This window comes from Peromyscus leucopus, chromosome 15 (assembly GCF_004664715.2).
Source record: "Peromyscus leucopus breed LL Stock chromosome 15, UCI_PerLeu_2.1, whole genome shotgun sequence".
NCBI lineage: Eukaryota > Metazoa > Chordata > Mammalia > Rodentia > Cricetidae > Peromyscus > Peromyscus leucopus.
In genome coordinates this window covers 84,204,431-84,216,978 of record NC_051076.1, presented here as the reverse complement: position 1 = coordinate 84,216,978, position 12,548 = coordinate 84,204,431, and the positions used below count along the sequence as shown (strand labels likewise).

General features: G+C 42.3%; 1 pseudogene; it reads left to right on the top strand.

The window, feature by feature from the left end:
• The window catches only part of LOC114708362, a 72,185-nt pseudogene extending 61,931 nt beyond the window's left edge, over nucleotides 1-10,254 (top strand).
• The last annotated feature ends 2,294 nt before the right edge of the window (nucleotides 10,255-12,548 follow it).

Here is a 12,548-nt window from a genome sequence, read left to right as displayed (position 1 = left end):
AAAAATCTCAAGGGACAGCTCATGCTGGCAAGGATGTAAAGCAAGGGGGGCACTCTTCCATTGCTGGTGGGAGTGCAAACTTTTATGGCCCCTTCAGAAATCAATATTGAGGTTTCTCAGAAAATTGAAAATTGACCTACTTCAAGACCCAGCCCTACCACTCCTATGCACACACTCAAAGGGCTTCCCACTGTACCATAAAGACATTTGCTCAGCTGCTTTCATAGCAACTTTATTCATAACAGTCAGAACCTGGAAACAACCTAGATGACCCTCAACAGAAGGATGGATAAAGAAAATGTGGTACATTTACGCAATGGAGCTGCTAAGAAAAATGACATCATGAAATGGGCAGGCAAATGGATAGAGCTAGAAAAGATCATCCTCAATGAGGTAACCCAAACCCAGAAAGACAAACATGATTGGTGCCTGGCCCAACTATTATTCGAGAGGCTTCATCCAGCAACTGATAAAAACAGATGCAGAGACCCACAGCCAAACATTAGGTGGAGTTCAGAAAATCCTAAGGAAGAGTTGGGGGAAGGACTGTAAAAGCCAGTGGGGTCAAGGACACCACAGGAAATCCCACAGCACTAACTAATCTGCATTCACGGGTACTCACAGAGACTGAATTAACAACCATGGAGCCGGCACAAGACGGATCTAGGTCCTCTGCACATGTTAGTTGTGCAACTTGGTCCTCTTGTGGGACTCCTAACAGTGGGAGCAGGGCTGTCTCTGACTCTGTTGCCTGCTTTTGGGACTCTTTTTTCCTACTGGATCGCCTTGTCCAGCCTCAATAGAAGAGAAGGTACCTAGTCTCACTGCAACTTTATATATCATGATTAGCTAATATCCATGGGAGGTCTACCCTTTTCTAAACAGAAGCAGAGGAGTAGGAATGGATAGGGGATAGAAGTGGGGGATCTGAGAGAGGGAGGGAAAACTTTGGTCAGAATACAAAAAATAAAAAACAATAAATAATAGGGCAGAAGATGGTGAGTATAGAAAAGAATGCGAACGTGTAAGCGAAAACAGAGTTGCCCTTCCCCACCACACACTCAGAGAACAACAAAGTGAGCCAGAGCAGTGCCTCCACCTGTCTGGACATTCTCTTTTCCGTCACTGTCCTTTAGACAGACTTCTGCTCAACTATGAGACCATGACCTCCTTTTTCTTCACTTGCTTTAGAAAACTTATCATTGTAATTTTTCCTATACTCTTTGAAATGTAGATAAATCTTCTCCTAGCCTCTTGCCAAGTGCCTTTCTCAAAGAGCCATGAAAAAAATCCTTTGACAAGAGATCATAAAGAAAGATAGATTCCTTTCTGCCTGGTCTCTGTGGGAGGAGAAGAGTGTGACTTTACTAAGCCCAATTAGCAGACACGGATGGCCTGGGCACTCTGACCATCTTCCCCTGTGTCTTCCAGGACTTTCATCCTACTTCATTCTAGTGTTTAAAAATCTTGCCATCTCTTGTTACATACCAGTTGAGTTTAATCTCTCACCTCTGCTTCAGTCATCTTTAATAAGCTCTTCCTGCCTGTCTCATTCTGTGTAGTGCAATTTTCTTTGATGTTCCTAAAGCCAGTTTATGAATAACTAACATGGACTGGAGTGCCCTCGGGTCCTTGAATAGAAAGAAGGTAGCTTCAGTTCTTCATAGTAGTCAGAGAGTGAACATTATGAGTGTTCTGTGGTGGAAGGGTTCCTAACTGGACAATTCTAGTACAGCCTTTACTATCATGAATGAGGCAAGGGCACCCCAAGAATCAGAAAGCTAGAGGTACAGGGAAGAAGGTAGTGATTTAGAATCCTTCTACATGAACCACTAACATAACTATATTTTTAATATAGCTTACTGACTAGATCTTTTATTAAAAGCATTATAGAATCTCAAAAGGGTTAAGAAAGTGGAATCTTGCCAAATAGGTCAGTATCAGTCATGTTAATGATAAAATTACAGGATATATTTTTGTAAAGGTATCTTAACTTATCCAGACCCTAAGTATGTAGAACCTTAAAAAGGAAAAACCATTTAATTGTTTTACCAATTTCCCATGTTTTACTTTTAGAGACAGCAAGTTGTTGCATTTGGATTTATTTGTGTTAAGTTGAATAATGAACTGAAGACATATAGAAAAAGCAAACTTCTTTAGCACAATAAAATTCAAATTTCACGTAACTAAAAAACTACTTATTCTTTCATATAATTAAAAAATTACTAGTTAGACAAACACTATGCCCACCACTTTGAACACTTGTTATAAAAGATGAAACTAAGCTGAAATTCAAGTATTTAAAGCAATCATTTTAGGAATGGAAATGTTCATAGTGAAAAAGAAGATAGATTCCAACCAGCGCTGTGATTCAAACTCACTTATGGTGGGGGAGCATCATGAACACTCATCTCAGCCACCACTTGGTAGAACAGCAAAGGCAGATGTTAAAACGTCTGCAGTTCAGATTAAATAAGTCACAGTGAGGTTGAGGCAGTTTGAAGATTCTCCTGGGAAACACGTGAACACACAATAATTAAAAGCCAAGAAAACTGTCTGGAGTGAGAACCAGAGAGGTGCAGTGTCTGGTACCAGGTATCTGATTATTCCTTCAACCTGACAGGCTCAGCAGCCATGATTGCTGCCCCTGGGAAGAGGTATTAGTAGTGCCTGAGCAATATAATTGTCACCCTGGAAGTCTAATCAGCAGCTAACATGGGCCTTCGTGATGCATGGAGACATAGTAGAGGTGCAGCCCTGGTTACATTATTCTATGACACTCATAAATATGACAATAAACAAGGGCTTTTCAATAGGGACTCTATTCCATGCCACCAGCCCAGGCACAGAGATACCTACAGAAGCTACACGATTTCTCTGCAGGATTTCCTGAGGGGGCAGTGATATGGAGGACATCACTGTATGTCCTAAGCCAATTTAGTTTTTAATACTGTGACATGACATGAAGTGCACTAGAAAACAAGAGGGAAAAATATGTCCTTAGGACTGGGTCTTTATGTTATTTTATTCACTGTGTTTATTTGTAAGGACTACAGTGATACTTGGTATACACTAGGTACCCAATACACTATTTTAAAAAAATGAGAGAGAGAGAGATAGGGAGAAACAAAGGCAAGAAGCAGAGACTGAATTCAGAGAGCAGCCTCTCCCTCAGCTAGGATCACACTCTTTTGAATGGGTCATGATGTTTACATGACAGACATGCTGTCAGCTTTTCTGGCATTTGTGCCACTTTATTTCAAGAGGTGAAAATAGAAAGCTATGTTTACACAGAGCTTGTATCACAAACGTCATCACCTTTGCTTTCTCTTAGCACATTAAATTCTTTACCTCTAAAGCACAAAAACCACTCTTTCTTGCTGCTAAAGATACAGTGCTGGCCTTCACACTGAATTTCTTCTAACAGTTCACCCTAAGGGAAATGGGAAGAGTGTAAACAAGAGTGTGCATTTAAATACTTAAAAAGTCAAGGAAACAGTCAGTTGAAATTGCCCATGCAGGCAATGGACATCTGAATAAACATGGTGTCAACTGTCTTTTTGAGACATGTATAGGAAATGCTTTCAGCAACAGTACCTGACTGGTAGCCAGTGAAGTGAAATATTAGTGAGATATGAGTTTATGAGTCTCAAGGCATCCTTTATGAGTCTCAAGGCATCCTTCTTTAGTGCTTTAGATAAAACGTGGATTTAGAATTCAACATTATTCCTCAGGCAATATAACATAGCATGGTACCCATAAGGTAGGACAGAGGTTCCTGAGAGAACGTCCACTCGTATTACTTTCCAGTCTACACACAACTGTGTGCTTTGGGGACAGATGCCGTGTAAGCACTGAATCTGATCAACACTGACACACATAGCAGGGAGGCAGCCTGCTTAGCATGGGATCTAGTTGTACTCCCCTTCTTCAGCTCAGTTGTTGCATTTAAAAAAAAAAAAAATGTTGCAAAGTTACTAGAGCAAGCTTATTCCCAGTTTGGGCCTGACTGCAAAGTCAAAGGTTAAAGCTGATGGAAAAGTTACTAAATTGTAGCGAATTAAAAGAATGCAACTTTCAAAAAAGCAACTACTTCACAATAGAGATGCTTTTAGGTAGCACTCAACATGGAAGATTTTCCCTCAGGTAATGAAGTGCTGACCTAAATAACCCTATCTACTGCTGCTTTGTAAAACAGAGGTTCCAGGAAGAGGAAGCAGCAAACGGTGGACATTTGGGCAGCTGATATCTGGCAATGAGAAGAAGAGTGAGTTTTCATTTTGGCTCTCCAAGAATTGAGGAGGACTCCACACTTATGGTATGGCTTGGGAAGAAAAACGTAGATCATGAGAGAGAATTGCTAGAAGCAACAATAAAGCAGCAAGGAGTACATTCACAAAGTATAGGACCATAATACTGAATAAGGGAGAGCATTGCCTATGGGATGGCGGGGGGCGGGGGGAGAGACCTCACAGGACTCCATGTAAGGAATTCTCATATTAACTTAACTTTGGTGTTATTACTAAAAAATAAGCTAAATGAATCCCATAGATGAATCCAAGGTACAATTAACTGAACAAAGACAAACATACATTTAAAAAAATTATTGAATAGTTCCAAGTTCATGAAGTTCATAAATCAGCAAACCAAATCTAGAGTGAGAGGTGTGAGCCAGCGATTAGCTATGGGAAGGAGTGGGACAGCTGAGAAAAGGGGCCTAGAAAGCAGTGTGGGTAACCGATGCTGCCACTGTCTGCCGGGTGTGGTTACATGGGTGTGCATGCACATGTAAAAGCCATACAGCTGCATGGTTAACATCTATGCACTTAATAACAGAGATGGACACTGGATTTTGGTCCACCTTACCCCCACTACCAGCCTTTGGTCTGACTAGATCAGATGTCCTCCCAGAATAATGCCTATTCGGAGCCTGTTTGTAGCCAACAAGCCACACAGTTCACTCTCATTTCCTTGTAAACAAAATGAAGCCATCCTTGAACATTCACTCCCATCAGCTCTAGTTGGTACTTAATACATTGTGAGTTTCCATAAATATTAAACAGGCACTCCCTGTTCAGGCTCTAAGTGAAACTCAAAAGCACGCCAGGGAAGCATTTACTTAGCACTGGCATTAGGGTACCATTGGTATATTAAACGCAGTTTGTACTTAAGACATGGATTGAAAAGCACTTTGGAAAATGCAGTCAGTACTCTGGTGGTTAAAACACCAAACTTCCCTGTGTACTTGCACATAACACACACACACACACACACACACACACACACACACACACACACTAGAAAAGCCACCACTCATAAAGCTTATTCCTACATGATCATCTCTCAGCAACTCTAACCTGTGAATGCTGTAAATAAATCTTGGTGGATGGAGAGAAAAGATCCCAGCTTTCTAGGTTCATGAGCCTTAATTCTCATCTGTTGCTTGATTAATGGAGTAGGTTTGGCACCACTCTGCCCTGCAGTCAAAGGTAGAGCACACTAATGATGACCAATAGGTAAGAAAGAAAACAGAGATGAACAGAGATGAAGGGAGTTCATGATACTTAGGTGAAGAGCAGAAAACTATCCATCTCTTTTAACTCAGACTCTGAAAGGGCAGAAAAAAAGATTTTGATTTCTCTTTCTGTTCACAACCAAGAACTCACAGAAAGTCTGGCTTTTTCCCCTTTGCTTTATATATTTGAAGAAAGAAAAATAAGAACACAAAGCTAGCATCATATGTAAGGTTGTGGGGTGTGTGTGTGTGTGTGTGTGTGTGTGTGTGTGTGTGTGTGTGTTGAGGGGACCTTGGGAAATACCTTCATCTCCCATATGTGGAGTATATGTGAATAACAAGGGGAGCTGGGGAAATATCCCTGTGGGGTGTGTGGGAAACACCCCATATGCAGGACCAGCACCCTGTGGGGTGTGTGGGAAACACCCCATATGCAGGACCAGCACCCTGTGGGGTGTGTGGGAAACACCCCATATGCAGGACCAGCACCCTGTGGGGTGTGTGGGAAACACCCCATATGCAGGACCGGCACCCTGTGGGGTGTGTGGGAAACACCCCATATGCAGGACCAGCACCCTGTGGGGTGTGTGGGAAACACCCCATATGCAGGACCAGCACCTGTGGGGTGTGTGGGAAACATCCCATATGCGGGACCGGCACCCTGTGGGGTGTGTGGGAAACACCCCATATGCAGGACCGGCACCAGGCTTCCTGGGACATTGCTGCCATTCCTCTTCCCTGCTCCTTTCATGCTTGATGGCTGCTTTTCTGCTAACATGTTCAGTGACTAGAGTGAAAATAATCCAAAATGACAGCTCAAGAACAGCAAGAAAACTGATATATGCTCATAAAAACAATTTATATTTTAGGCCAACTTGTCCCAGGGTACTGCTTGTCAGTTTTCTTTGTTCAGATCCCTGTTATTTTTGTGTGAAACCGTCCAATTCATGACCATATTTTAAAGATAAAAACTGAGAAGATGAAGTGGGTCTGGCATAAGCGGGGAGACAGGCAGCGGTGGCCAGAGTACGAGCCTCATAAACGAGCCTTTTATTTTTCCTTCCCTATCAAAACGTGCCCTGATAGTAATGTGTGTTGACTGGAGACTGACTACTGGACCTATGGACATCTCAGAGATGGGCTATATAAGTGACCAGCACACCAAATAAGTAGAATGCATAGTGGTCGGTAGCTTTTCTCCCATTTTATCTATAGTCAAGAAAATTTTATTTCCATGCTATTACCTTACAGGGAACACTTAGTATACTAACTACTTCAGAAAAGTAAGTCATCTGTGCATGAAATTCCTTGACTATGTTGGACCAAGGAGGTCATTATAACTAGCTGGTATACCCCAGAGCCATTACTGCCTCCCTGTAGGCTCAATTACTTTATTGCAATGTTTTTATAACTCTATAGTTAGCAGAAAACAAAACAAAATAGTGGAGCTTTTGACTTGGGAACTAAAATGAAGTCATTTAATTGTTTGACAAATATCAGTTTATGAGATTAATGGAAGAAAACACAAGACCTAAAATAGGACATATTTAATAGCTGCAAAGAATGGATACAGGAGGGGAAGCTAGCTCCCTGGGCTAGGAATCAATACACTAGATGGCTAATATGAGAAGATCTGGTGAAAAGCTAAACTATGGTGCATGTGGTAGACAAAGGTAACAGAAAAATGTAGTGACAGCAACAAGTATATAATGCTTCGTGTTGTGGTTCAAATAAAAATTTCCCCTATAGGCTCACAATTTTGAATACTTGGCCCCCAGTTGATTGGCTGTTTGGGTAGCTTTCAGAGGAGTAGTTTTGTTGGCAGGAGTGTGCCATTGGAAGTATATGTTTTGAGAGTTTAGCGATTCATGCCATGCTGAGTTCATTCTTGACTTCCTGGTTGTGGTCTAAGATGGCTACCCCTCCTTCTGCTTCAGCTGCCATTTCTGCTACTTCTTGCCACATTTTATTGCCGTCATGGACTCTAACCCTCCAGAACTGTAAGCCTTTCCTCTGCAAGTTTCCTTCATCGTGGAATCCTATAAATGGAGTTTAAACAGCCCATCCCAGTGGGAGCTTGGAAGACAGTAATGTCGAGAGCTATACAGACTTTAAAGGCCAGTTCAAGAGGTTTCAGAGGGGAACAATGTTAACAATTGGCCTAGAGACCATTCTTGTGATATTTTGGCATAGAAAGAAAGGAAAGAAGGAAGGAAGGAAGGAAGGAAGGAAGGAAGGAAGGAAGGAAGGAAGGAAGGAAGGAAGGAAGGAAGGAAGGAAGGAAGGAAGGAAAAAGGAAGAAAGAACAAGCAAACCTGTTTTCTGGCCACATCCTAGAAACTTGTGAGAAGAAAAATTTTAAAGTAATGGACTAATTTGGCAGTAGAGATTTCAAAGTAGTCTAATATTGACCCTGTCAGCAAAACCCCACTCAGTTAAGTTTTCCACTCATGAAAGAAAAAGGCCTAAGGAGTTCCTTGCTGCTGAAAAGCAGCAACAAAATAAACCTGTTGCTAATGTGGTTCAAGGGGACCAAGGTCCATCCCAAGCAGGTAGCTAAATCTGACAGTGTCATTTATGTGGTTCTGGCTTTAGAGTCATGAAGGATGCATGAGAACAGGGTCATAAAATCTCCCTCTGTGGTTTCAGAGAGCTGCTGAAGCCAGGCAATGTGTGGCAGAGAAGTTATGCATGGAGGCCCTGAGAGGCCACTGTGTAACTCCATGGAAGTAAAGCTTGGGCTGCATTGGGAACTTCAAAATGCTGGAAATGCTAAAGCAGTGAAGTGTCTGTAAGGATAGCTACACAGTGCATAAGACCAGCTCAAGAGGTACATTTGCTAGCAGCAAAACTAGAAAGAACTAAACCCTTTGAAAGCAAAGGCCCAAACATAGGACATGAAGCTGCAGAATTTGGTGCTTGTCTTAGTCAGTGTTTCTATTGTTGTGAAGAGACACCATGACCACAGAAACTCTTATAAAGGGAAGCATTTAGTTGGGGCTTGCTTACAGTTTCAGAGGCTTAGTCCATTATCAGCATGGCAGGGAGTATGGCAATGTTGTAGATAGACACAGTGCTGGAGGAGCTGACCGTGCTACATCCAAGTCCAGTCCTCAGGCAGCAGGAAGAGAGAGGACCACTGGGATTGGCTCCATCTTCTAAAACCCCAAAGTGCACCCACCTCCAACATGCTTTCTCCAACAAGGTCACACCCACTCCAACAAGACCACACCTCCTAGTCTCTCTCAAGCATTTCCTCTTCCTAGTGACCAAGCATTCAAATATTGGAGCCTATGGGGGTCATTCCTCCTCAAGCCATTATAGTGCTTGCCCTTCTGGGTTTCAGTCTTGTTTTGGTTCAGTATTTCTTCAATATTTCTCCATCCCTCCATTTTGTAATGGCATTGTACATTTTGTTAGTTTTATGAAGCACTGTGCTATTCATTAAGCGGCACTGTTTACAGTGTGAGAAAAGCCGAGAGGTACGACAAAACCCACTCTAAGAGTTTATTAGGGGAAGGAGACAGAAGGGATGTGTTTAGGACTATGCAGCGCCCCCCATTCCAGGTCACCTGCCATTTTTTTTAAAAAGCAAAGAGTCTGGAATGTTGCTACATGACCACACATGCACTGTACAGTAGCCAAGCAAAAGGCTTAGTCCTTCCTTATGTCCTACATAATCTGTGTGCTGTGTGATCACACAATTTGTGTGCAACAGCGTGGTCACATGATCTATGCACATATGTGGCATAGCTATGTGATCCCATACACGCATGTACTGGGGAATCCATAAAAAGCAGGTCACAGACTCTTCCTCCTTCCTCTTCTTCCTCTCTCTCCCAGCACAATTTCCATAGGCCTATGCACATTCTCTTCTGTCTCCTTCCCCTAATAAGCCCTTATAGTGGGTTTTGTCGTACCTCGTAGCTTTTCTTGCATGGTAAACAGCACAGCTTAATGAACTGCCACTTAATGAATAACATTGTACTGCATAAAACTAACACATTCTGTGCCATTGTATATTGGAACTATGCAACTGTCACTTTTTAAATTTTACGGATGGTTATAGGTAAGAGATTGTTTGGGGTATTGGAAGAGACTTTGTATTTTAAATAGTGTTGAGACTGGAAGAGCATAGAGACTTTAATGCTAAGGGCATTCTGTGATATGATGTGGATATCAGTCTATGGGAGCCAGCAAATAGAATGTGGTGGTTTGACTGAGAATATCTCCCATACGGTCAGATGTTTGAATACTCAGTCCCCAGTTGATGGTACATCTGGGGGCCCCGGGTGTGTAGGAGGTGTGGCTGTGCTGAAAGAGGTGTGTCAAGACCAACCGTACCATCCAGTTTGTGGACTGGTGCCCCACTGGCTTCAAGGTTGGCATTAATTACCAGCCTCCAGCTGTGTGGTACCTGGTGGAGACCTGGCCAAGGTCCAGAGGGCTGTGTGCATGCTGAGCAACACCACAGCCATCGCTGAGGCCTGGGCTCGCCTAGATCACAAGTTTGACCTGATGTATGCCAAGCGTGCCTTTGTGCACTGGTATGTGGGTGAGGGCATGGAGGAGGGGGAGTTCTCTGAGGCCCGTGAGGACATGGCTGCCCTGGAGAAGGATTATGAGGAAGTGGGTGTGGATTCTGTTGAAGGAGAGGGTGAGGAAGAAGGAGAGGAATACTAAATTAAATGTCATGAAGGTGCTGCTTTTACAGGGAAGTTATTCTGTTCCGACACAGAAAGTTGTGGTCTGGCCAGTTAATTTGTATGTGGCAGTGTGTGCTTTCATACAGTTACTGACTTATGCTTTAAACGTGAATGATTTGTCATAGACCCAAGTTGTCCATCTCACTGATGGGTTTTAAATAAAACATTCCCTGTCTTAAAAAAAAGAAAGAAAGAAAGAAAGGAAGGAAGGAAGGAAGGAAGGAAGGAAGGAAGGAAGGAAGGAAGAAAGGAAGAAAGAAAGAGGTGTGTGGCCTGTTGGAAGAGATGTGACTCTGATGAAAGAAGTATACATTTGAAGGTGGATTTTTAGAGTTTGAAGACCTACACTATTTTAAGTTTACTTTCACTGCTTTCTACTGGACATGGGAGACCTCTAACTACCATACATACATCCCACTGTCCACATCATGGACTCCAGTTCTCTGAAACCATCAGACAAAATAAGCCCTTTCTTCTCAAATTTGCCTTGATCATGATGCTTTCTCACAGCAATAGAGAAGTAACTAACACACTAGGGCAAATATCTAGTTCAGTATCTTTATCCCCATAACATTCCAATTCTCTGTATCTTTAACCATAGTTCATATATAACCTTCCTGTGGTGGTTTGAAGTAAAATGGCCCCTCAAGGGAGTGGCACTTTTGGGAGGTATGACTTTGTTGGAGTAGGTGTGGCCTTGCTGGAGAAAGTGTGTCACTGTGGAGATGGGCTTTGAAGTATTTTGCTTAAGCCTCACTCAGTGTGACACTCAGTTGACTTCCTATTGCCTGGAAGATATAGGACTCTCAGTGAATAGTTCAGCACCCCAACTGCCTGCACATTTCCATGCTCCAGGTTGTGATGACAATGGACTGAACCTCTGAAAACTGTAAGTGAGCCACCACAATTAAATGTTTTCTTTATAAGAGTTGCCATAGTCATGGTGTCTCTTCACAGTAATAGAAATTCTAAGGCAGAAGTTGGTACCAGGGACTGGAATATTGTTGTCATAGACTGGACCACATGTTTGTTTGGAGTAATATGTACTTTGGGATTGTGGATTAGAAAAGCAGTTGAACATTTTAATTACTGATTAATGGGCCATACTAGTAGGAGTGTAGAAGAGTTCTGAGTGTGATTTGATGAACTGTGAGATGCTCACACAAGAAATTTCAGACAAGAAGAATTTTAGAATGTTATCAAGAGATCATTCTTGTGATATTTTGGCAAAGAAATTGGCTGCTCTTTGCCCTTGTCTAAAGAGTCTGCTTGAGGCTAGAGTGAAGAATTTTGAAATAATTCCATTGGCAGAGGAAATCTCATAACAGCCTAGTGTAGATTGTCATTTGGTTACTAGCATTCATGCTTATAAAGATTTATAATGGAAAGGAGCAAGCTGAATAGGGTAAATTACAAAATGTAAATTTTGAGGAGAAAAAGAGCACCAGGAAATGGAATGGAGCTAAATTCTTTGTTCAGGAGACACATGGATTAGAAAATGGAATAAAGGGAGTGGTGATCTCAGCTCAAGATCGCACCCAGCCAAGTTTCCAACAGGTGAAAAGGAGCTAAAAAAAGGCTTAGACCTGGGTGTGGTGGGGCACATCTTTAACCCCACACAGAGAAGGCAGAGACTGGTTGATCTCTGAGTTCAAAGCCAGGCTGGTCAACAGAGCAAGTTTCAGAACAGCCAAGCTTAGGCAGTGAAGAAAAACAGTGAAGATGTAACTATACAAGGGGGTCATGTTCCAGTCACAGTTAGCAACAGGACTTGGCAGCTTCAGTACTGGTTTTAGAGTTAAAGATAGAAGAAACAGATTATGGAATTTGCCTTCACACCTAAAGAAAGCCACTGAGGCCAGGCATGTCTCAGAGTTATCTCAAATGGAGGTCTAGTAGAGAGATAATGGTGTGAAGCTGTGAAGTTAGAGCATGGATCGCCTTGGAGAACCCAAGATGTTAGAGATGCCAGAGTCATGGGTACTTGCCAAGGAGAGCTGCCCACAGAGAGTGGAACCAGCCAAAAACAGAGAAGTGGTTGCAGTCAAGAAAGCTGAAAGCAGATGGAGATCTGAAGAGCATTTCAAAATCAGACACAGAGATGCAGAGTTTGGAGTTTGCCCAGCTAGTTCTTGGTCTTGCTTTGGTCCAGTATTTCCTCACTATGCTCCCTTCCCTATGTTTCAGAATGCTAGTGAATATCTTGTGCCACTATATGCTGGAGGTATGTGATCTGTTTTTTTATTATTATTATTATTTTAATTGTTGCAGGTGATTAGAGTTAAGAGGTTGCAAGAATCTAAGAAAACACTTTGAACTTTGGACTT